We start from the raw sequence: 26,303 nt of genomic DNA, 5'->3' as shown, positions 1-26,303 counted from the left end.
CAGAGAGAAGAGCGGCCAATGTGACGATCTGGCTTTAAGTCGATTCGATAACAAATGACGAAAATGGACGGATTTCTAAGGTTTTTACTACATATGAACACTTTTCACATTCTCCCGTGCAACGCGGCAGCTAGTCCTCCTTTCATGCAGAATGTTAAGGTCCTAGCTCATGTCCAAGGCACCAAAGCCAGCTAAAAAGTCAATAATCGATACATAAAACATGAATTGTACTACATCTTACTGGCTATTACATCAACTTAGAAGCTTCATCTGTGTTCTACTACGGTGCTTTTCCTGTATCCGCCTACGGCAACACGCGACATAGCTTTGCAGACGATAAGTACAACCGTTTCCGAGAGCACAGCGGGCAATGTGACGATCTGACTTTAAGTCGATTCGATAACAAATGACGAAAACGGACGGATTTCTCAGGTTTTTACTACATATGAACACTTTTCACATTCTCCCCTGCAACTCGGCTGCCAGTCCTCCTTTCATGCAGAATCGTAACGTCCTAGCTCATGTCCAAGGCACCAAAGCCAGCTAAAAAGTCAATAATCGATACCTAAAACTTGAAATGGACTACTTCTTACTGGCTATTACATCAACTTAGAAGCTTCATCTGTGTTCTACTATGATGCTTTTCCTGTTTCCGCCTACGGCAACACGCGACATAGCTTTGCAGACGATAAGTACAAGCGTTTCCGAGAGCAGAACGGCCAATGTGACGATCTGGCTTTAAGTCGATTCGATAACAAATGACGAAAATGGACGGATTTCTGTGGTTTGTACTACATATGAACATTTTTCACATTCTTCCCTGCAACTCGGCTGCTAGTCCTCCTTTCATGCAGAATCATAAGGTCCTAGCTCATGTCCAAGGCACCAAAGCTAGCTAAAAAGTCAATAATCGATACCTAATACTTGAATTGTACTACTTCTTACTGGCTATTACATCAACTTAGAAGCTTGAACTGTGTTCTACTATGGTGAGTGCAGTGTCTCCGGATACCGCAGCACGCGACATAGCTTTGCAGACGATAAGTACAAGCGCTTCGGAGAGAAGAGCGGCCAATGTGACGATCTGGCTTTAAGTCGATTCGATAACAAATGACGAAAATGGACGGATTTCTAAGGTTTTTACTACATATGAACACTTTTCACATTCTCCCGTGCAACTCGGCTGCTAGTCCTCCTTTCATGCAGAATGTTAAGGTCCTAGCTCATGTCCAAGGCAACAAAGCCAGCTAAAAAGTCAATAATCGATAACTAAAAACTTGAATTGTACTACTTCTTACTGGCTATTACATCAACTTAGAAGCTTCATCTGTGTTCTACTATGGTGCTTTTCGTGTCTCCACATACCGCAGCACGCGACATAGCTTTGCAGACGATAAGTACAACCGTTTCAGAGAGAAGAGCGGCCAATGTGACGATCTGGCTTTAAGTCGATTCGATAACAAATGACGAAAACGGGCGGATTTCTAATTTTTTTACTACATATGAACACTTTTAACATTCTCCCGTGCAACGCGGCTGCTAGTCCTTGTTTCATGCAGAAATTTAAGGTCCTAGCTCATGTCCAAGGCAACAAAGCCAGCTAAAAAGTCAATAATCGATACCTAAAACTTGAATTGTACTACTTCTTACTGGCTATTACATCAACTTAGAAGCTTCATCTGTGTTCTACTATGGTGATTTTAGTGTCTCCACATACCGCAGCACGCGACATAGCTTTGCAGACGATAAGTACAACCGTTTCAGAGAGAAGAGCGGCCAATGTGACGATCTGGCTTTAAGTCGATTCGATAACAAATGACGAAAACGGACGGATTTCTCAGGTTTTTACTACATATGAACACTTTTCACATTCTCCCGTGCAACTCGGCTGCTAGTCCTCCTTTCATGCAGAATCTTAAGGTGCTAGCTCATGTCCAAGGCACCAAAGCGAGCTAAAAAGTCAATAATCGATTCCTAAAACTTGAATTCCACTACTTCTTACTGGCTATTACATCAACTTAGAAGCTTCATCTGTGTTCTACTATGGTGCTTTTAGTGTCTCCACATACCGCAGCACGCGACATAGCTTTGCAGACGATAAGTACAAGCGTTTCAGAGAGAAGAGCGGCCAATGTGACGATCTGGCTTTAAGTCGATTCGATAACAAATGACAAAAACGGACGGATTTCTCGGGTTTTTACTACATATGAACACTTCACATTCTCCCCTGCAACTCGGCTGCTAGTCCTCCTTTCATGCAGAAACTTAAGGTCCTTGCTCATGTCCAAGGAACCAAGGCCAGCTAAAAAGTCAATAATCGATACCTAAAACTTGAATTGGACTACTTCTTACTGGCTATTACATCAACTTAGAAGCTTCATCTGTGTTCTACTATGATGCTTTTCCTGTTTCCGCCTACGGCAACACGCGACATAGCTTTGCAGACGATAAGTACAACCGTTTCAGAGAGCAGAGCGGCCAATGTGACGATCTGTCTTTAAGTCGATTCGATAACAAATGACGAAAACGGACGTATTTCTCAGGTTTTTACTACATATGAACACTTTTCACATTCTCCCCTGCAACTCGGCTGCCAGTCCTCCTTTCATGCAGAATCGTATGGTCCTAGCTCATGTCCAAGGCACCAAGGCCAGCGAAAAAGTCAATAATCGATACCTAAAACTTGAATTGTACTACTTCTTACTGGCAATTACATCAACTTAGAAGCTTCATCTGTGTTCTACTATGGTGCTTTTAGTGTCTCCACATACCGCAGCACGCGACATAGCTTTGCAGACGATAAGTACAACCGTTTCAGAGAGAAGAGCGGCCAATGTGACGATCTGGCTTTAAGTCGATTCGATAACAAATGACGAAAACGGACTGATTTCTCAGGATTTTACTACATATGAACACTTTTCACATTCTCCCGTGCAACTCGGCTGCTAGTCCTCCTTTCATGCAGAATCTTAAGGTCCTAGCTCATGTCCAAGGCACCAAAGCCAGCTAAAAAGTCAATAATCGATACCTAAAACTTGAATTGGATTACTTCTTACTGGCTATTACATCAACTTAGATGCTTCATCTGTGTTCTACTATGGTGATTTTAGTGTCTCCGCTTACCGCAGCACGCGACATAGCATTGCAGACGATAAGTACAACCGTTTCAGAGAGAAGAGCGGCCAATGTGACGATCTGGCTTTAAGTCGATTCGATAACAAATGATGAAAATGGACGGATTTCTAAGGTTTTTACTACATATGAACACTTTTCACATTCTCCCGTGCAACGCGGCAGCTAGTCCTCCTTTCATGCAGAATGTTAAGGTCCTAACTCATGTCCAAGGCACCAAAGCCAGCTAAAAAGTCAATAATCGATACCTAAAACATGAATTGTACTACTTCTTACTGGCTATTACATCAACTTAGAAGCTTCATCTGTGTTCTACTACGGTGCTTTTCCTGTATCCGCCTACGGCAACACGCGACATAGCTTTGCAGACGATAAGTACAACCGTTTCCGAGAGCACAGCGGCCAATGTGACGATCTGACTTTAAGTCGATTCGATAACAAATGACAAAACGGACGGATTTCTCAGGTTTTTACTACATATGAACACTTTTCACATTCTCCCCTGCAACTCGGCTGCCAGTCCTCCTTTCATGCAGAATCGTAAGGTCCTAGCTCATGTCCAAGGCACCAAAGCCAGCTAAAAAGTCAATAATCGATACCTAAAACTTGAAATGGACTACTTCTTACTGGCTATTACATCAACTTAGAAGCTTCATCTGTGTTCTACTATGATGCTTTTCCTGTTTCCGCCTACGGCAACACGCGACATAGCTTTGCAGACGATAAGTACAAGCGTTTCCGAGAGCAGAACGGCCAATGTGACGATCTGGCTTTAAGTCGATTCGATAACAAATGACGAAAATGGACGGATTTCTGTGGTTTGTACTACATATGAACATTTTTCACATTCTTCCCTGCAACTCGGCTGCTAGTCCTCCTTTCATGCAGAATCATAAGGTCCTAGCTCATGTCCAAGGCACCAAAGAAAGCTAAAAAGTCAATAATCGATACCTAATGCTTGAATTGTACTACTTCTTACTGGCTATTACATCAACTTAGAAGCTTGAACTGTGTTCTACTATGGTGAGTGCAGTGTCTCCGGATACCGCAGCACGCGACATAGCTTTGCAGACGATAAGTACAAGCGTTTCGGAGAGAAGAGCGGCCAATGTGACGATCTGGCTTTAAGTCGATTCGATAACAAATGACGAAAATGGACGGATTTCTAAGGTTTTTACTACATATGAACACTTTTCACATTCTCCCGTGCAACTCGGCTGCTAGTCCTCCTTTCATGCAGAATGTTAAGGTCCTAGCTCATGTCCAAGGCAACAAAGCCAGCTAAAAAGTCAATAATCGATACCTAAAACTTGAATTGTACTACTTCTTACTGGCTATTACATCAACTTAGAATCTTGAACTGTGTTCTACTATGGTGAGTGCAGTGTCTCCGGATACCGCAGCACGCGACATAGCTTTGCAGACGATAAGTACAAGCGTTTCAGAGAGAAGAGCGGCCAATGTGACGATCTGGCTTTAAGTCGATTCGATAACAAATGACGAAAACGGGCGGATTTCTAAGGTTTTTACTACATATGAACACTTTTAACATTCTCCCGTGCAACGCGGCTGCTAGTCCTTGTTTAATGCAGAAATTTAAGGTCCTAGCTCATGTCCAAGGCAACAAAGCCAGCTAAAAAGTCAATAATCGATACCTAAAACTTGAATTGTACTACTTCTTACTGGCTATTACATCAACTTAGAAGCTTCATCTGTGTTCTACTATGGTGATTTTAGTGTCTCCACATACCGCAGCACGCGACATAGCTTTGCAGACGATAAGTACAACCGTTTCAGAGAGAAGAGCGGCCAATGTGACGATCTGACTTTAAGTCGATTCGATAACAAATGACAAAACGGACGGATTTCTCAGGTTTTTACTACATATGAACACTTTTCACATTCTCCCCTGCAACTCGGCTGCCAGTCCTCCTTTCATGCAGAATCGTAAGGTCCTAGCTCATGTCCAAGGCACCAAAGCCAGCTAAAAAGTCAATAATCGATACCTAAAACTTGAAATGGACTACTTCTTACTGGCTATTACATCAACTTAGAAGCTTCATCTGTGTTCTACTATGATGCTTTTCCTGTTTCCGCCTACGGCAACACGCGACATAGCTTTGCAGACGATAAGTACAAGCGTTTCCGAGAGCAGAACGGCCAATGTGACGATCTGGCTTTAAGTCGATTCGATAACAAATGACGAAAATGGACGGATTTCTGTGGTTTGTACTACATATGAACATTTTTCACATTCTTCCCTGCAACTCGGCTGCTAGTCCTCCTTTCATGCAGAATCATAAGGTCCTAGCTCATGTCCAAGGCACCAAAGAAAGCTAAAAAGTCAATAATCGATACCTAATGCTTGAATTGTACTACTTCTTACTGGCTATTACATCAACTTAGAAGCTTGAACTGTGTTCTACTATGGTGAGTGCAGTGTCTCCGGATACCGCAGCACGCGACATAGCTTTGCAGACGATAAGTACAAGCGTTTCGGAGAGAAGAGCGGCCAATGTGACGATCTGGCTTTAAGTCGATTCGATAACAAATGACGAAAATGGACGGATTTCTAAGGTTTTTACTACATATGAACACTTTTCACATTCTCCCGTGCAACTCGGCTGCTAGTCCTCCTTTCATGCAGAATGTTAAGGTCCTAGCTCATGTCCAAGGCAACAAAGCCAGCTAAAAAGTCAATAATCGATACCTAAAACTTGAATTGTACTACTTCTTACTGGCTATTACATCAACTTAGAATCTTGAACTGTGTTCTACTATGGTGAGTGCAGTGTCTCCGGATACCGCAGCACGCGACATAGCTTTGCAGACGATAAGTACAAGCGTTTCAGAGAGAAGAGCGGCCAATGTGACGATCTGGCTTTAAGTCGATTCGATAACAAATGACGAAAACGGGCGGATTTCTAAGGTTTTTACTACATATGAACACTTTTAACATTCTCCCGTGCAACGCGGCTGCTAGTCCTTGTTTAATGCAGAAATTTAAGGTCCTAGCTCATGTCCAAGGCAACAAAGCCAGCTAAAAAGTCAATAATCGATACCTAAAACTTGAATTGTACTACTTCTTACTGGCTATTACATCAACTTAGAAGCTTCATCTGTGTTCTACTATGGTGATTTTAGTGTCTCCACATACCGCAGCACGCGACATAGCTTTGCAGACGATAAGTACAACCGTTTCAGAGAGAAGAGCGGCCAATGTGACGATCTGGCTTTAAGTCGATTCGATAACAAATGACGAAAACGGACGGATTTCTCAGGTTTTTACTACATATGAACACTTTTCACATTCTCCCGTGCAACTCGGCTGCTAGTCCTCCTTTCATGCAGAATCTTAAGGTGCTAGCTCATGTCCAAGGCACCAAAGCCAGCTAAAAAGTCAATAATCGATTCCTAAAACTTGAATTCCACTACTTCTTACTGGCTATTACATCAACTTAGAAGCTTCATCTGTGTTCTACTATGGTGCTTTTAGTGTCTCCACATACCGCAGCACGCGACATAGCTTTGCAGACGATAAGTACAAGCGTTTCAGAGAGAAGAGCGGCCAATGTGACGATCTGGCTTTAAGTCGATTCGATAACAAATGACAAAAACGGACGGATTTCTCGGGTTTTTACTACATATGAACACTTCACATTCTCCCCTGCAACTCGGCTGCTAGTCCTCCTTTCATGCAGAATCTTAAGGTCCTAGCTCATGTCCAAGGCACCAAAGCCAGCTAAAAAGTCAATAATCGATACCTAAAACTTGAATTGGACTACTTCTTACTGGCTATTACATCAACTTAGAAGCTTCGCCTGTGTTCTACAATGGTGCTTTTCCTGTTTCCGCCTACGGCAACACGCGACATAGCTTTGCAGACGATAAGTACAACCGTTTCCGAGAGCAGAGCGGCCAATGTGACGATCTGGCTTTAAGTCGATTCGATAACAAATGACGAAAACGGACGGATTTCTCAGGTTTTTACTACATATGAACACTTTTCACATTCTCCCCTGCAACTCGGCTGCTAGTCCTCCTTTCATGCAGAATCTTAAGGTCCTAGCTCATGTCCAAGGCACCAAAGACAGCTAAAAAGTCAATAATCGATACCTAAAACTTGAATTGTACTACTTCTTACTGGCTATTACATCAACTTAGAAGCTTCATCTGTGTTCTACTATGGTGAGTGCAGTGTCTCCGGATACCGCAGCACGCGACATAGCTTTGCAGACGATAAGTACAAGCGTTTCAGAGAGAAGAGCGGCCAATGTGACGATCTGGCTTTAAGTCGATTCGATAACAAATGACGAAAACGGACGGATTTCTAAGGTTTTTACTACAGATGAACACTTTTAACATTCTCCCGTGCAACTCGGCTGCTAGTCCTCCTTTCATGCAGAATGTTAAGGTCCTAGCTCATGTCCAAGGCACCAAAGCCAGCTAAAAAGTCAATAATCGATACCTAAAACATGAATTGTACTACTTCTTACTGGATATTACATCAACTTAAAAGCTTCATCTGTGTTCTACTATGGTGATTTTAGTGTCTCCGCATACCGCAGCACGCGACATAGCTTTGCAGACGATAAGTACAACCGTTTCAGAGAGAAGAGCGGCCAATGTGACGATCTGGCTTTAAGTCGATTCGATAACAAATGACGAAAACGGAAGGATTTCTAAGGTTTTTACTACATATGAACACTTTTCACATTCTCCCGTGCAACGCGGCTGCTAGTCCTCCTTTCATGCAGAAAGTTAAGGTCCTAGCTCATGTCCAAGGCACCAAAGCCAGCTAAAAAGTCAATAATCGATACCTAAAACTTGAATTGTACTACTTCTTACTGGCAATTACATCAACTTAGAAGCTTCATCTGTGTTCTACTATGGTGCTTTTAGTGTCTCCACATACCGCAGCACGTGACATAGCTTTGCAGACGATAAGTACAACCGTTTCAGAGAGAAGAGCGGCCAATGTGACGATCTGGCTTTAAGTCGATTCGATAACAAATGACGAAAACGGACTGATTTCTCAGGATTTTACTACATATGAACACTTTTCACATTCTCCCGTGCAACTCGGCTGCTAGTCCTCCTTTCATGCAGAATCTTAAGGTCCTAGCTCATGTCCAAGGCACCAAAGCCAGCTAAAAAGTCAATAATCGATACCTAATACTTGAATTGTACTACTTCTTACTGGCTATTACATCAACTTAGAAGCTTGAACTGTGTTCTACTATGGTGAGTGCAGTGTCTCTGGATACCGCAGCACGCGACATAGCTTTGCAGACGATAAGTACAAGCGTTTCGGAGAGAAGAGCGGCCAATGTCACGATCTGGCTTTAAGTCGATTCGATAACAAATGACGAAAATGGACGGATTTCTGTGGTTTGTACTACATATGAACATTTTTCACATTCTTCCCTGCAACTCGGCTGCTAGTCCTCCTTTCATGCAGAATCATAAGGTCCTAGCTCATGTCCAAGGCACCAAAGCCAGATAAAAAGTCAATAATCGATACCTAATACTTGAATTGTACTACTTCTTACTGGCTATTACATCAACTTAGAAGCTTGAACTGTGTTCTACTATGGTGAGTGCAGTGTCTCCGGATACCGCAGCACGCGACATAGCTTTGCAGACGATAAGTACAAGCGTTTCGGAGAGAAGAGCGGCCAATGTGACGATCTGGCTTTAAGTCGATTCGATAACAAATGACGAAAATGGACGGATTTCTAAGGTTTTTACTACATATGAACACTTTTCACATTCTCCCGTGCAACTCGGCTGCTAGTCCTCCTTTCATGCAGAATGTTAAGGTCCTAGCTCATGTCCAAGGCAACAAAGCCAGCTAAAAAGTCAATAATCGATACCTAAAACTTGAATTGTACTACTTCTTACTGGCTATTACATCAACTTAGAAGCTTCATCTGTGTTCTACTATGGTGCTTTTCGTGTCTCCACATACCGCAGCACGCGACATAGCTTTGCAGACGATAAGTACAAGCGTTTCAGAGAGAAGAGCGGCCAATGTGACGATCTGGCTTTAAGTCGATTCGATAACAAATGACGAAAACGGGCGAATTTCTAAGGTTTTTACTACATATGAACACTTTTAACATTCTCCCGTGCAACGCGGCTGCTAGTCCTTGTTTAATGCAGAAATTTAAGGTCCTAGCTCATGTCCAAGGCAACAAAGCCAGCTAAAAAGTCAATAATCGATACCTAAAACTTGAATTGTACTACTTCTTACTGGCTATTACATCAACTTAGAAGCTTCATCTGTGTTCTACTATGGTGATTTTAGTGTCTCCACATACCGCAGCACGCGACATAGCTTTGCAGACGATAAGTACAACCGTTTCAGAGAGAAGAGCGGCCAATGTGACGATCTGGCTTTAAGTCGATTCGATAACAAATGACGAAAACGGACGGATTTCTCAGGTTTTTACTACATATGAACACTTTTCACATTCTCCCGTGCAACTCGGCTGCTAGTCCTCCTTTCATGCAGAATCTTAAGGTGCTAGCTCATGTCCAAGGCACCAAAGCCAGCTAAAAAGTCAATAATCGATTCCTAAAACTTGAATTCCACTACTTCTTACTGGCTATTACATCAACTTAGAAGCTTCATCTGTGTTCTACTATGGTGCTTTTAGTGTCTCCACATACCGCAGCACGCGACATAGCTTTGCAGACGATAAGTACAAGCGTTTCAGAGAGAAGAGCGGCCAATGTGACGATCTGGCTTTAAGTCGATTCGATAACAAATGACAAAAACGGACGGATTTCTCGGGTTTTTACTACATATGAACACTTCACATTCTTCCCTGCAACTCGGCTGCTAGTCCTCCTTTCATGCAGAATCTTAAGGTCCTTGCTCATGTCCAAGGCACCAAGGCCAGCTAAAAAGTCAATAATCGATACCTAAAACTTGAATTGGACTACTTCTTACTGGCTATTACATCAACAGAGAAGCTTCATCTGTGTTCTACTATGATGCTTTTCCTGTTTCCGCCTACGGCAACACGCGACATAGCTTTGCAGACGATAAGTACAACCGTTTCCGAGAGCAGAGCGGCCAATGTGACGATCTGGCTTTAAGTCGTTTCGATAACAAATGACGAAAACGGACGTATTTCTCAGGTTTTTACTACATATGAACATTTTTCACATTCTCCCCTGCAACTCGGCTGTCAGTCCTCCTTTCATGCAGAATCGTATGGTCCTAGCTCATGTCCAAGGCACCAAGACCAGCGAAAAAGTCAATAATCGATACCTAAAACTTGAATTGTACTACTTCTTACTGGCAATTACATCAACTTAGAAGCTTCATCTGTGTTCTACTATGGTGCTTTTAGTGTCTCCACATACCGCAGCACGCGACATAGCTTTGCAGACGATAAGTACAACCGTTTCAGAGAGAAGAGCGGCCAATGTGACGATCTGGCTTTAAGTCGATTCGATAACAAATGACGAAAACGGACTGATTTCTCAGGATTTTACTACATATGAACACTTTTCACATTCTCCCGTGCAACTCGGCTGCTAGTCCTCCTTTCATGCAGAATCTTAAGGTCCTAGCTCATGTCCAAGGCACCAAAGCCAGCTAAAAAGTCAATAATCGATACCTAAAACTTGAATTGGATTACTTCTTACTGGCTATTACATCAACTTAGATGCTTCATCTGTGTTCTACTATGGTGATTTTAGTGTCTCCGCTTACCGCAGCACGCGACATAGCATTGCAGACGATAAGTACAAGCGTTTCAGAGAGAAGAGCGGCCAATGTGACGATCTGGCTTTAAGTCGATTCGATAACAAATGACGAAAATGGACGGATTTCTAAGGTTTTTACTACATATGAACACTTTTCACATTCTCCCGTGCAACGCGGCAGCTAGTCCTCCTTTCATGCAGAATGTTAAGGTCCTAGCTCATGTCCAAGGCACCAAAGCCAGCTAAAAAGTCAATAATCGATACCTAAAACATGAATTGTACTACTTCTTACTGGCTATTACATCAACTTAGAAGCTTCATCTGTGTTCTACTACGGTGCTTTTCCTGTATCCGCCTACGGCAACACGCGACATAGCTTTGCAGACGATAAGTACAACCGTTTCCGAGAGCACAGCGGGCAATGTGACGATCTGACTTTAAGTCGATTCGATAACAAATGACGAAAACGGACGGATTTCTCAGGTTTTTACTACATATGAACACTTTTCACATTCTCCCCTGCAACTCGGCTGCCAGTCCTCCTTTCATGCAGAATCGTAAGGTCCTAGCTCATGTCCAAGGCACCAAAGCCAGCTAAAAAGTCAATAATCGATACCTAAAACTTGAAATGGACTACTTCTTACTGGCTATTACATCAACTTAGAAGCTTCATCTGTGTTCTACTATGATGCTTTTCCTGTTTCCGCCTACGGCAACACGCGACATAGCTTTGCAGACGATAAGTACAAGCGTTTCCGAGAGCAGAACGGCCAATGTGACGATCTGGCTTTAAGTCGATTCGATAACAAATGACGAAAATGGACGGATTTCTGTGGTTTGTACTACATATGAACATTTTTCACATTCTTCCCTGCAACTCGGCTGCTAGTCCTCCTTTCATGCAGAATCATAAGGTCCTAGCTCATGTCCAAGGCACCAAAGCCAGCTAAAAAGTCAATAATCGATACCTAATACTTGAATTGTACTACTTCTTACTGGCAATTACATCAACTTAGAAGCTTCATCTGTGTTCTACTATGGTGCTTTTAGTGTCTCCACATACCGCAGCACGTGACATAGCTTTGCAGACGATAAGTACAAGCGTTTCGGAGAGAAGAGCGGCCAATGTGACGATCTGGCTTTAAGTCGATTCGATAACAAATGACGAAAATGGACGGATTTCTAAGGTTTTTACTACTTATGAACACTTTTCACATTCTCCCGTGCAACTCGGCTGCTAGTCCTCCTTTCATGCAGAATGTTAAGGTCCTAGCTCATGTCCAAGGCAACAAAGCCAGCTAAAAAGTCAATAATCGATACCTAAAACTTGAATTGTACTACTTCTTACTGGCTATTACATCAACTTAGAAGCTTCATCTGTGTTCTACTATGGTGCTTTTCGTGTCTCCACATACCGCAGCACGCGACATAGCTTTGCAGACGATAAGTACAAGCGTTTCAGAGAGAAGAGCGGCCAATGTGACGATCTGGCTTTAAGTCGATTCGATAACAAACGACGAAAACGGGCGGATTTCTAAGGTTTTTACTACATATGAACACTTTTAACATTCTCCCATGCAACGCGGCTGCTAGTCCTTGTTTCATGCAGAAATTTAAGGTCCTAGCTCATGTCCAAGGCAACAAAGCCAGCTAAAAAGTCAATAATCGATACCTAAAACTTGAATTGTAATACTTCTTACTGGCTATTACATCAACTTAGAAGCTTCATCTGTGTTCTACTATGGTGATTTTAGTGTCTCCACATACCGCAGCACGCGACATAGCTTTGCAGACGATAAGTACAACCGTTTCAGAGAGAAGAGCGGCCAATGTGACGATCTGGCTTTAAGTCGATTCGATAACAAATGACGAAAACGGACGGATTTCTCAGGTTTTTACTACATATGAACACTTTTCACATTCTCCCGTGCAACTCGGCTGCTAGTCCTCCTTTCATGCAGAATCTTAAGGTGCTAGCTCATGTCCAAGGCACCAAAGCCAGCTAAAAAGTCAATAATCGATTCCTAAAACTTGAATTCCACTACTTCTTACTGGCTATTACATCAACTTAGAAGCTTCATCTGTGTTCTACTATGGTGCTTTTAGTGTCTCCACATACCGCAGCACGCGACATAGCTTTGCAGACGATAAGTACAAGCGTTTCAGAGAGAAGAGCGGCCAATGTGACGATCTGGCTTTAAGTCGATTCGATAACAAATGACAAAAACGGACGGATTTCTCGGGTTTTTACTACATATGAACACTTCACATTCTCCCCTGCAACTCGGCTGCAAGTCCTCCTTTCATGCAGAAACTTAAGGTCCTTGCTCATGTCCAAGGCACCAAAGCCAGCTAAAAAGTCAATAATCGATACCTAAAACTTGAATTGGACTACTTCTTACTGGCTATTACATCAACTTAGAAGCTTCGTCTGTGTTCTACAATGGTGCTTTTCCTGTTTCCGCCTACGGCAACACGCGACATAGCTTTGCAGACGATAAGTACAACCGTTTCCGAGAGCAGAGCGGCCAATGTGACGATCTGGCTTTAAGTCGATTCGATAACAAATGACGAAAACGGACGGATTTCTCAGGTTTTTACTACATATGAACACTTTTCACATTCTCCCGTGCAACTCGGCTGCTAGTCCTCCTTTCATGCAGAATCTTAAGGTCCTAGCTCATGTCCAAGGCACCAAAGACAGCTAAAAAGTCAATAATCGATACCTAAAACTTGAATTGTACTACTTCTTACTGGCTATTACATCAACTTAGAAGCTTCATCTGTGTTCTACTATGGTGAGTGCAGTGTCTCCGGATACCGCAGCACGCGACATAGCTTTGCAGACGATAAGTACAAGCGTTTCAGAGAGAAGAGCGGCCAATGTGACGATCTGGCTTTAAGTCGATTCGATAACAAATGACGAAAACTGACGGATTTCTAAGGTTTTTACTACAGATGAACACTTTTAACATTCTCCCGTGCAACTCGGCTGCTAGTCCTCCTTTCATGCAGAATGTTAAGGTCCTAGCTCATGTCCAAGGCACCAAAGCCAGCTAAAAAGTCAATAATCGATACCTAAAACATGAATTGTACTACTTCTTACTGGCTATTACATCAACTTAAAAGCTTCATCTGTGTTCTACTATGGTGATTTTAGTGTCTCCGCATACCGCAGCACGCGACATAGCTTTGCAGACGATAAGTACAACCGTTTCAGAGAGAAGAGCGGCCAATGTGAAGATCTGGCTTTAAGTCGATTCGATAACAAATGACGAAAACGGAAGGATTTCTAAGGTTTTTACTACATATGAACACTTTTCACATTCTCCCGTGCAACGCGGCTGCTAGTCCTCCTTTCATGCAGAAATTTAAGGTCCTAGCTCATGTCCAAGGCACCAAAGCCAGCTAAAAAGTCAATAATCGATACCTAAAACTTGAATTGTACTACTTCATACTGGCAATTACATCAACTTAGAAGCTTCATCTGTGTTCTACTATGGTGCTTTTAGTGTCTCCACATACCGCAGCACGTGACATAGCTTTGCAGACGATAAGTACAACCGTTTCAGAGAGAAGAGCGGCCAATGTGACGATCTGGCTTTAAGTCGATTCGATAACAAATGACGAAAACGGACTGATTTCTCAGGATTTTACTACATATGAACACTTTTTACATTCTCCCGTGCAACTCGGCTGCTAGTCCTCCTTTCATGCAGAATCTTAAGGTCCTAGCTCATGTCCAAGGCACCAAAGCCAGCTAAAAAGTCAATAATCGATACCTAAAACTTGAATTGGATTACTTCTTACTGGCTATTACATCAACTTAGATGCTTCATCTGTGTTCTACTATGGTGATTTTAGTGTCTCCGCTTACCGCAGCACGCGACATAGCATTGCAGACGATAAGTACAACCGTTTCAGAGAGAAGAGCGGCCAATGTGACGATCTGGCTTTAAGTCGATTCGATAACAAATGACGAAAATGGACGGATTTCTAAGGTTTTTACTACATATGAACACTTTTCACATTCTCCCGTGCAACGCGGCAGCTAGTCCTCCTTTCATGCAGAATGTTAAGGTCCTAGCTCATGTCCAAGGCACCAAAGCCAGCTAAAAAGTCAATAATCGATACCTAAAACTTGAATTGTACTACTTCTTACTGGCTATTACATCAACTTAGAAGCTTCATCTGTGTTCTACTATGGTGAGTGCAGTGTCTCCGGATACCGCAGCACGCGACATAGCTTTGCAGACGATAAGTACAAGCGTTTCAGAGAGAAGAGCGGCCAATGTGACGATCTGGCTTTAAGTCGATTTGATAACAAATGACGAAAACGGACGGATTTCTAAGGTTTTTACTACAGATGAACACTTTTAACATTCTCCCGTGCAACTCGGCTGCTAGTCCTCCTTTCATGCAGAATGTTAAGGTCCTAGCTCATGTCCAAGGCAACAAAGCCAGCTAAAAAGTCAATAATCGATACCTAAAACATGAATTGTACTACTTCTTACTGGCTATTACATCAACTTAAAAGCTTCATCTGTGTTCTACTATGGTGATTTTAGTGTCTCCGCATACCGCAGCACGCGACATAGCTTTGCAGACGATAAGTACAACCGTTTCAGAGAGAAGAGCGGCCAATGTGACGATCTGGCTTTAAGTCGATTCGATAACAAATGACAAAAACGGACGGATTTCTCGGGTTTTTACTACATATGAACACTTCACATTCTCCCCTGCAACTCGGCTGCAAGTCCTCCTTTCATGCAGAAACTTAAGGTCCTTGCTCATGTCCAAGGCACCAAAGCCAGCTAAAAAGTCAATAATCGATACCTAAAACTTGAATTGGACTACTTCTTACTGGCTATTACATCAACTTAGAAGCTTCGTCTGTGTTCTACAATGGTGCTTTTCCTGTTTCCGCCTACGGCAACACGCGACATAGCTTTGCAGACGATAAGTACAACCGTTTCCGAGAGCAGAGCGGCCAATGTGACGATCTGGCTTTAAGTCGATTCGATAACAAATGACGAAAACGGACGGATTTCTCAGGTTTTTACTACATATGAACACTTTTCACATTCTCCCGTGCAACTCGGCTGCTAGTCCTCCTTTCATGCAGAATCTTAAGGTCCTAGCTCATGTCCAAGGCACCAAAGACAGCTAAAAAGTCAATAATCGATACCTAAAACTTGAATTGTACTACTTCTTACTGGCTATTACATCAACTTAGAAGCTTCATCTGTGTTCTACTATGGTGAGTGCAGTGTCTCCGGATACCGCAGCACGCGACATAGCTTTGCAGACGATAAGTACAAGCGTTTCAGAGAGAAGAGCGGCCAATGTGACGATCTGGCTTTAAGTCGATTCGATAACAAATGACGAAAACGGACGGATTTCTAAGGTTTTTACTACAGATGAACACTTTTAACATTCTCCCGTGCAACTCGGCTGCTAGTCCTCCTTTCATGCAGAATGTTAAGGTCCTAGCTCATGTCCAAGGCACCAAAGCCAGCTAAAAAGTCAATAATCGATACCTAAAACATGAATTGTACTACTTCTTACTGGCTATTACATCAACTTAAAAGCTTCATCTGTGTTCTACTATGGTGATTTTAGTGTCTCCGCATACCGCAGCACGCGACATAGCTTTGCAGACGATAAGTACAACCGTTTCAGAGAGAAGAGCGGCCAATGTGAAGATCTGGCTTTAAGTCGATTCGATAACAAATGACGAAAACGGAAGGATTTCTAAGGTTTTTACTACATATGAACACTTTTCACATTCTCCCGTGCAACGCGGCTGCTAGTCCTCCTTTCATGCAGAAATTTAAGGTCCTAGCTCATGTCCAAGGCACCAAAGCCAGCTAAAAAGTCAATAATCGATACCTAAAACTTGAATTGTACTACTTCATACTGGCAATTACATCAACTTAGAAGCTTCATCTGTGTTCTACTATGGTGCTTTTAGTGTCTCCACATACCGCAGCACGTGACATAGCTTTGCAGACGATAAGTACAACCGTTTCAGAGAGAAGAGCGGCCAATGTGACGATCTGGCTTTAAGTCGATTCGATAACAAATGACGAAAACGGACTGATTTCTCAGGATTTTACTACATATGAACACTTTTTACATTCTCCCGTGCAACTCGGCTGCTAGTCCTCCTTTCATGCAGAATCTTAAGGTCCTAGCTCATGTCCAAGGCACCAAAGCCAGCTAAAAAGTCAATAATCGATACCTAAAACTTGAATTGGATTACTTCTTACTGGCTATTACATCAACTTAGATGCTTCATCTGTGTTCTACTATGGTGATTTTAGTGTCTCCGCTTACCGCAGCACGCGACATAGCATTGCAGACGATAAGTACAACCGTTTCAGAGAGAAGAGCGGCCAATGTGACGATCTGGCTTTAAGTCGATTCGATAACAAATGACGAAAATGGACGGATTTCTAAGGTTTTTACTACATATGAACACTTTTCACATTCTCCCGTGCAACGCGGCAGCTAGTCCTCCTTTCATGCAGAATGTTAAGGTCCTAGCTCATGTCCAAGGCACCAAAGCCAGCTAAAAAGTCAATAATCGATACCTAAAACTTGAATTGTACTACTTCTTACTGGCTATTACATCAACTTAGAAGCTTCATCTGTGTTCTACTATGGTGAGTGCAGTGTCTCCGGATACCGCAGCACGCGACATAGCTTTGCAGACGATAAGTACAAGCGTTTCAGAGAGAAGAGCGGCCAATGTGACGATCTGGCTTTAAGTCGATTTGATAACAAATGACGAAAACGGACGGATTTCTAAGGTTTTTACTACAGATGAACACTTTTAACATTCTCCCGTGCAACTCGGCTGCTAGTCCTCCTTTCATGCAGAATGTTAAGGTCCTAGCTCATGTCCAAGGCAACAAAGCCAGCTAAAAAGTCAATAATCGATACCTAAAACATGAATTGTACTACTTCTTACTGGCTATTACATCAACTTAAAAGCTTCATCTGTGTTCTACTATGGTGATTTTAGTGTCTCCGCATACCGCAGCACGCGACATAGCTTTGCAGACGATAAGTACAACCGTTTCAGAGAGAAGAGCGGCCAATGTGACGATCTGGCTTTAAGTCGATTCGATAACAAATGACGAAAACGGAAGGATTTCTAAGGTTTTTACTACATATGAACACTTTTCACATTCTCCCGTGCAACGCGGCTGCTAGTCCTCCTTTCATGCAGAAATTTAAGGTCCTAGCTCATGTCCAAGGCACCAAAGCCAGCTAAAAAGTCAATAATCGATACCTAAAACTTGAATTGTACTACTTCTTACTGGCAATTACATCAACTTAGAAGCTTCATCTGTGTTCTACTATGGTGCTTTTAGTGTCTCCACATACCGCAGCACGTGACATAGCTTTGCAGACGATAAGTACAACCGTTTCAGAGAGAAGAGCGGCCAATGTGACGATCTGGCTTTAAGTCGATTCGATAACAAATGACGAAAACGGACTGATTTCCCAGGATTTTACTACATATGAACACTTTTCACATTCTCCCGTGCAACTCGGCTGCTAGTCCTCCTTTCATGCAGAATGTTAAGGTCCTAGCTCATGTCCAAGGCACCAAAGCCAGCTAAAAAGTCAATAATCGATACCTAAAACTTGAATTGGATTACTTCTTACTGGCTATTACATCAACTTAGATGCTTCATCTGTGTTCTACTATGGTGATTTTAGTGTCTCCGCTTACCGCAGCACGCGACATAGCATTGCAGACGATAAGTACAACCGTTTCAGAGAGAAGAGCGGCCAATGTGACGATCTGGCTTTAAGTCGATTCGATAACAAATGACGAAAATGGACGGATTTCTAAGGTTTTTACTACATATGAACACTTTTCACATTCTCCCATGCAACGCGGCAGCTAGTCCTCCTTTCATGCAGAATGTTAATGTCCTAGCTCATGTCCAAGGCACCAAAGCCAGCTAAAAGGTCAATAATCGATACCTAAAACTTGAATTGGACTACTTCTTACTGGCTATTACATCAACTTGGAAGCTTCATCTGTGTTCTACTACGGTGCTTTTCCTGTTTCCGCCTACGGCAACACGCGACATAGCTTTGCAGACGATAAGTACAACCGTTTCCGAGAGCACAGCGGGCAATGTGACGATCTGGCTTTAAGTCGATTCGATAACAAATGATGAAAACGGACGGATTTCTCAGGTTTTTACTACATATGAACACTTTTCACATTCTCCCCTGCAACTCGGCTGCCAGTCCTCCTTTCATGCAGAATCGTAAGGTCCTAGCTCATGTCCAAGGCACCAAAGCCAGCTAAAAAGTCAATAATCGATACCTAAAACTTGAAATGGACTACTTCTTACTGGCTATTACATCAACTTAGAAGCTTCATCTGTGTTCTACTATGATGCTTTTCCTTTTTCCGCCTACGGCAACACGCGACATAGCTTTGCAGACGATAAGTACAAGTGTTTCCGAGAGCAGAACGGCCAATGTGACGATCTGGCTTTAAGTCGATTCGATAACAAATGACGAAAATGGACGGATTTCTCTGGTTTTTACTACATATGAACATTTTTCACATTCTTCCCTGCAACTCGGCTGCTAGTCCTCCTTTCATGCAGAATCTTAAAGTCCTAGCTCATGTCCAAGACACCAAAGCCAGCTAAAAAGTCAATAATCGATACCTAAAACTTGAATTGTACTACTTCTTACTGGCTATTACATCAACTTAGAAGCTTGAACTGTGTTCTACTAAGGTGAGTGCAGTGTCTCCGGATACCGCAGCACGCGACATAGCTTTGCAGACGATAAGTACAAGCGTTTCGGAGAGAAGAGCGGCCAATGTGACGATCTGGCTTTAAGTCGATTCGATAAGAAATGACGAAAATGGACGGATTTCTAAGGTTTTTACTACATATGAACACTTTTCACATTCTCCCGTGCAACTCGGCTGCTAGTCCTCCTTTCATGCAGAATGTTAAGGTCCTAGCTCATGTCCAAGGCAACAAAGCCAGCTAAAAAGTCAATAATCGATATCTAAAACATGAATTGTACTACTTCGCACTGGCTATTACATCAACTTAAAAGCTTCAACTGTGTTCTACTATGGTGATTTTAGTGTCTCCGCATATCGCAGCACGCGACATAGCTTTGCAGACGATAAGTACAAGCGTTTCAGAGAGAAGAGCGGCCAATGTGACGATCTGGCTTTAAGTCGATTCGATAACAAATGACGAAAACGGAAGGATTTCTAAGGTTTTTACTACATATGAACACTTTTCACATTCTCCCGTGCAACGCGGCTGCTAGTCCTCCTTTCATGCAGAAATTTAAGGTACTAGCTCATGTCCAAGGCAACAAAGCCAGCTAAAAAGTCAATAATCGATACCTAAAACTTGAATTGTACTACTTCTTACTGGCTATTACATCAACTTAGAAGCTTCATCTGTGTTCTACTATGGTGATTTTAGTGTCTCCACATACCGCAGCACGCGACATAGCTTTGCAGACGATAAGTACAACCGTTTCAGAGAGAAGAGCGGCCAATGTGACGATCTGGCTTTAAGTCGATTCGATAACAAATGACGAAAACGGACGGATTTCTCAGGTTTTTACTGCATATGAACACTTTTCAGATTCTCCCGTGCAACTCGGCTGCTAGTCCTCCTTTCATGCAGAATCTTAAGGTGCTAGCTCATGTCCAAGGCACCAAAGCCAGCTAAAAAGTCAATAATCGATACCTAAAACTTGAATTCCACTACTTCTTACTGGCTATTACATCAACTTAGAAGCTTCATCTGTGTTCTACTATGGTGCTTTTAGTGTCTCCACATACCGCAGCACGCGACATAGCTTTGCAGACGATAAGTACAAGCGTTTCAGAGAGAAGAGCGGCCAATGTGACGATGTGGCTTTAAGTCGATTCGATAACAAATGACCAAAACGGACGGATTTCTCAGGTTTTTACTACATATGAACACTTTTCACATTCTCCCGTGCAACTCGGCTGCTAGTCCTCCTTTCATGCAGAATCTTAAGGTCCTAGCTCATGTCCAAGGCACCAAAGCCAGCTAAAAAGTCAATAATCGATACCTAAAACTTGAATTGGACTACTTCTTACTGGCTATTACATCAACTTAGAAGCTTCGTCTGTGTTCTACAATGGTGATTTTCCTGTTTCCGCCTACGGCAACACGCGACATAGCTTTGCAGACGATAAGTACAACCGTTTCCGAGAGCAGAGCGGCCAATGTGACGATCTGGCTTTAAGTCGATTCGATAACAAATGACGAAAACGGACGGATTTCTCAGGTTTTTACTACATATGAACACTTTTCACATTCTCCCCTGCAACTCGGCTGCTAGTCCTCCTTTCATGCAGAATCTTAAGGTCCTAGCTCAAGTCCAAGGCACCAAAGCCAGCTAAAAAGTCAATAAACGATACCTAAAACTTGAATTGTACTACTTCTTACTGGCTATTACCTCAACTTAGAAGCTTGAACTGTGTTCTACTATGGTGAGTGCAGTGTCTCCGCATATCGCAGCACGCGACATAGCTTTGCAGACGATAAGTACAAGCGTTTCAGAGAGAAGAGCGGCCAATGTGACGATCTGGCTTTAAGTCGATTCGATAACAAATGACGAAAACGGACGGATGTCTAAGGTTTTTACTACATATGAACACTTTTAACATTTTCCCGTGCAACTCGGCTGCTAGTCCTCCTTTCATGCAGAATGTTAAGGTCCTAGCTCATGTCCAAGGCACCAAAGCCAGCTATAAAGTCAATAATCGATACCTAAAACATGAATTGTACTACTTCTTACTGGCTATTACATCAACTTAAAAGCTTCATCTGTGTTCTACTATGGTGATTTTAGTGTCTCCGCATACCGCAGCACGCGACATAGCTTTGCAGACGATAAGTACAACCGTTTCAGAGAGAAGAGCGGCCAATGTGACGATCTGGCTTTAAGTCGATTCGATAACAAATGACGAAAACGGAAGTATTTCTAAGGTTTTTACTACATATGAACACTTTTCACATTCTCCCGTGCAACACGGCTGCTAGTCCTCCTTTCATGCAGAAATTTAAGGTCCAAGCTCATGTCCAAGGCACCAAAGCCAGCTAAAGATTCAATAATCGATACCTAAAACTTGAATTGTATTACTTCTTACTGGCAATTACATCAACTTAGAAGCTTCATCTGTGTTCTACTATGGTGCTTTTAGTGTCTCCACATACCGCAGCACGCGACATAGCTTTGCAGACGATAAGTACAACCGTTTCAGAGAGAAGAGCGGCCAATGTGACGATCTGGCTTTAAGTCGATTCGATAACAAATGACGAGAACGGACTGATTTCTCAGGATTTTACTACATATGAACACTTTTCACATTCTCCCGTGCAACTCGGCTGCTAGTCCTCCTTTCATGCAGAATCTTAAGGTCCTAGCTCATGTCCAAGGCACCAAAGCCAGCTAAAAAGTCAATAATCGATACCTAAAACTTGAATTGGATTACTTCTTACTGGCTATTACATCAACTTAGATGCTTCATCTGTGTTCTACTATGGAGATTTTAGTGTCTCCGCTTACCGCAGCACGGGACATAGCATTGCAGACGATAAGTACAACCGTTTCAGAGAGAAGAGCGGCCAATGTGACGATCTGGCTTTAAGTCGATTCGATAACAAATTATGAAAACGGACGGATTTCTCAGGTTTTTACTACATATGAACACTTTTCACATTCTCCCCTGCAACTCGGCTGCCAGTCCTCCTTTCATGCAGAATCGTAAGGTCCTAGCTCATGTCCAAGGCACCAAAGCCAGCTAAAAAAGTCAATAATCGATACCTAAAACTTGAAATGGACTACTTCTTACTGGCTATTACATCAACTTAGAAGCTTCATCTGTGTTCTACTATGATGCTTTTCCTGTTTCCGCCTACGGCAACACGCGACATAGCTTTGCAGACGATAAGTACAAGCGTTTCCGGGAGCAGAACGGCTAATGTGACGATCTGGCTTTAAGTCGATTCGATAACAAATGACGAAAACGGACGGATTTCTCTGGTTTTTACTACATATGAACATTTTTCACATTCTTCTCTGCAACACGGCTGCTAGTCCTCCTTTCATGCAGAATCTTAAGGCCCTAGCTCATGTCCAAGGCACCAAAGCCAGCTAAAAAGTCAATAATCGATACAAAAACTTGAATTGTACTACTTCTTACTGGCTATTACATCAGCGTAGAAGGTTCATCTGTGTTCTACTATGGTGCTTTTAGTGTCTATACATACCGCAGTAAGCGACATAGCTTTGCAGACGATAAGTACAACCGTTTCTGAGAGAAGAGCGGCCAATGTGACGATCTGGCTTTATGTCGATTCGATAACAAATGACGAAAACTGACGGATTTCTCAGGTTTTTACTACATATGAACACTTTTCACATTCTCCCGTGCAACTGGGCTGCTAGTCCTCCTTTTATGCAGAATCTTAAAGTCCTAGCTCATGTCCAAGGCACCAAAGCCAGCTAAAAAGTCAATAATCGATACCTAAATCTTGAATTGGACTACTTCTTACTGGCTATTACATCAACTTAGAAGCATCATCTGTGTTCTACTATGGTGCTTTTAGTGTCTCCGCATACCGCAGCACGCGGCATAGCTCTGTAGACGATAAGTACAACCGTTTCAGAGAGAAGAGCGGCCAATGTGACGATCTGGCTTTAAGTCGATTCGATAACAAATGACGAAAACGGACGGATTTCTCGAGTTTTTACTACATATGAACACTTTTCACATTCTCCCGTGCAACTCGGCTGCTAGTCCTCCTTCATGCAAAATCTTAATTTCCTAGCTCGTGTCCAAGGCACCAAGGAAGGGTAAAAAGTCATTAACTGATACCTAAAACTTTAATTGTACTACTTCTTACTGGCTATTACATCAACTTAGAAGCTTCATCTGTGTTCTACTATAGTGCTTTTAGTGTCTCCGCATACCGCAGCACGCGACATAGCTTTGCAGACGATAAGTACAACTTTTTGAGAGAGAAGAGCGGCCAATGTGACGATCTGGCTTTAAGTCGATTCGATAACAAATGACGAAAGTGGTCGGATTTCTCAGGTTTTTACTACATATGAACACTTTTCACATTCTCCCATGCAAATCGGCTGCTAGTCCTCCTTTCATGCAAAATGTTAAGGTCCTAGCTCGTGTCCAAGGCACCAAAGCCAGCTAAAAAGTCAATAATCGATACCTAAAACTTGAATTGTACTACTTCTTCCTGGCTATTACGTCAACTTAGAAGCTTCATCTGTGTTCTACTATGGTGCTTTTAGTGTCTCTGCATACCGCAACACGCGACATAGCTTTGCAATCGATAAGTACAACCGTTTCAGAGAGAAGAGCGGCTAATGTAACGATCTGGCTTTAAGTCGATTCGATAACAAATGACGAAAACGGACGGATTTCTCGGGTTTTTACTACATATGAACACTTTTCACATTCTTCCATGCAAATCGGCTGCTAGTCCTCCTTTCATGCAGAATGTTAAGGTCCTAGCTCATGTCCAAGGCACCAAAGCCAGCTAAAAAGTCAATAATCGATACCTAAAACGTGAATTGTACTACTTCTTCCTGGCTATTACGTCAACTTAGAAGCTTCATCTGTGTTCTACTCTGGTGATTTTAGTGTCTCCGCATACCGCAGCTCGCGACATAGCATTGCAGACGATAAATACAAGCGTTTCAGAGAGAAGAGCGGCCAATGTGACGATCTGGCTTTAAGTCGATTCGATAACAAATGACGAAAACGGACGGATTTCTCAGGTTTTTATTACATATGAACACTTTTCACATTCTCCCGTGCAACTCGGCTGCTAGTCCTCCTTTCATGCTAAATCTTAAGGTCCTAGCTCATGTCCAAGGCACCAAAGCCAGCTAAAAAGTCAATAATCGATACCTAAAACTTGAATTGGATTACTTCTTACTGGGTATTACATCAACTTAGATGCTTCATCTGTTTCCTACTATTGTGATTTTAGTGTCTCCGCATACCGCAGCTCGCGACATAGCTTTGCAGACGATAAATACAAGCGTTTCAGAGAGAAGAGCGGCCAATGTGACGATCTGGCTTTAAGTCGATTCGATAACAAATGACGAAAACGGACGAATTTCTCAGGTTTTTACTACATATGAACACTTTTCACATTCTCCCATGCTATTCGGCTGCTAGTCCTCCTTTCATGCTGAATCTTAAGGTCCTAGCTCACGTCCAAGGCACCAAAGCTAGCTAAAAAGTCAATAATCGATACCTAAAACTTGAATTGTACTACTTCTTACTGGCTATTACATCAACTTAGAAGCTTCATCTGTGTTCTACTATGCTGCTTGTAGTGTCTCAGCATACCGCAGCATGCGACATAGCTTCGCAGACGATAAGTACAACCGTTTCAGAGAGAAGAGCGACCAATGTGACGATCTGGCTTTAAGTCGATTCGATAAAGAATGACGAAAACGGACGGATATCTCAGGTATTTTTTTTACATATGAACACTTTTCACATTCTCCCGTGCAACGCGGCTGCTAGTCCTCCTTACATGCAGAATCTTAAGGTCCTAGCTCATGTCGAAGGCACCAAAGCCAGCTAAAAAGTCAATAATCGATACCTAAAACTTGAATTGTACTACTTCTTACTGGCTATTACATCAACTTAGAAGCTTCATCTGTGTTCTACTATGGTGCTTTTAGCGTCTCCACATACCGAAGCACGTGACATAGCTTTGTAGACGATAAGTACAACCGTTTCAGAGAGAAGAGCGGCCAATGTGACGATCTGACTTTAAGTCGATTCGATAACAAATGACGAAAACGGACGGATTTCTCAGGTTTTTATTACATATGAACACTTTTCACATTCTCCCGTGCAACTCGGCTGCTAGTCCTCCTTTCATGCAGAATCTTAAGGTCCTAGCTCATGTCCAAGGCATCAAAGCCAGCTAAAAAGTCAATAATCGATACCTAAAACTTTAATTGTACTACTTCTTACTGGCTATTACATCAACTTAGAAGCTTCATCTGTGTTCTACTATGGTGCTTTTAGTGTCTCCACATACCGAAGCACGTGACATAGCTTTGTAGACGATAAGTACAACCGTTTCAGAGAGAAGAGCGGCCAATATGACGATCTGGCTTTAAGTCGATTCGATCACAAATGACGAAAACGGACGGATGTCTCAGGTTTTTAATACATATGAACACTTTTCACATTCTCCCGCGCAACTGGGCTGCGAGTCCTCCTTTTATGCAGAATCATAAAGTCCTAGCTCATGTCCAAGGCACAAAAAACCATCTAAAAAGTCAATAATCGATACCTAAATCTTGAATTGGTCTACTTCTTACTGGCTATTACATCAACTTAGAAG

This window comes from Schistocerca gregaria, unplaced genomic scaffold, assembly GCF_023897955.1.
Source record: "Schistocerca gregaria isolate iqSchGreg1 unplaced genomic scaffold, iqSchGreg1.2 ptg000139l, whole genome shotgun sequence".
Classification (NCBI taxonomy): Eukaryota; Metazoa; Arthropoda; class Insecta; order Orthoptera; family Acrididae; genus Schistocerca; species Schistocerca gregaria.
The sequence above is the reverse complement of the archived record's forward strand: the minus strand, read 5'-3'. Positions refer to the sequence as shown.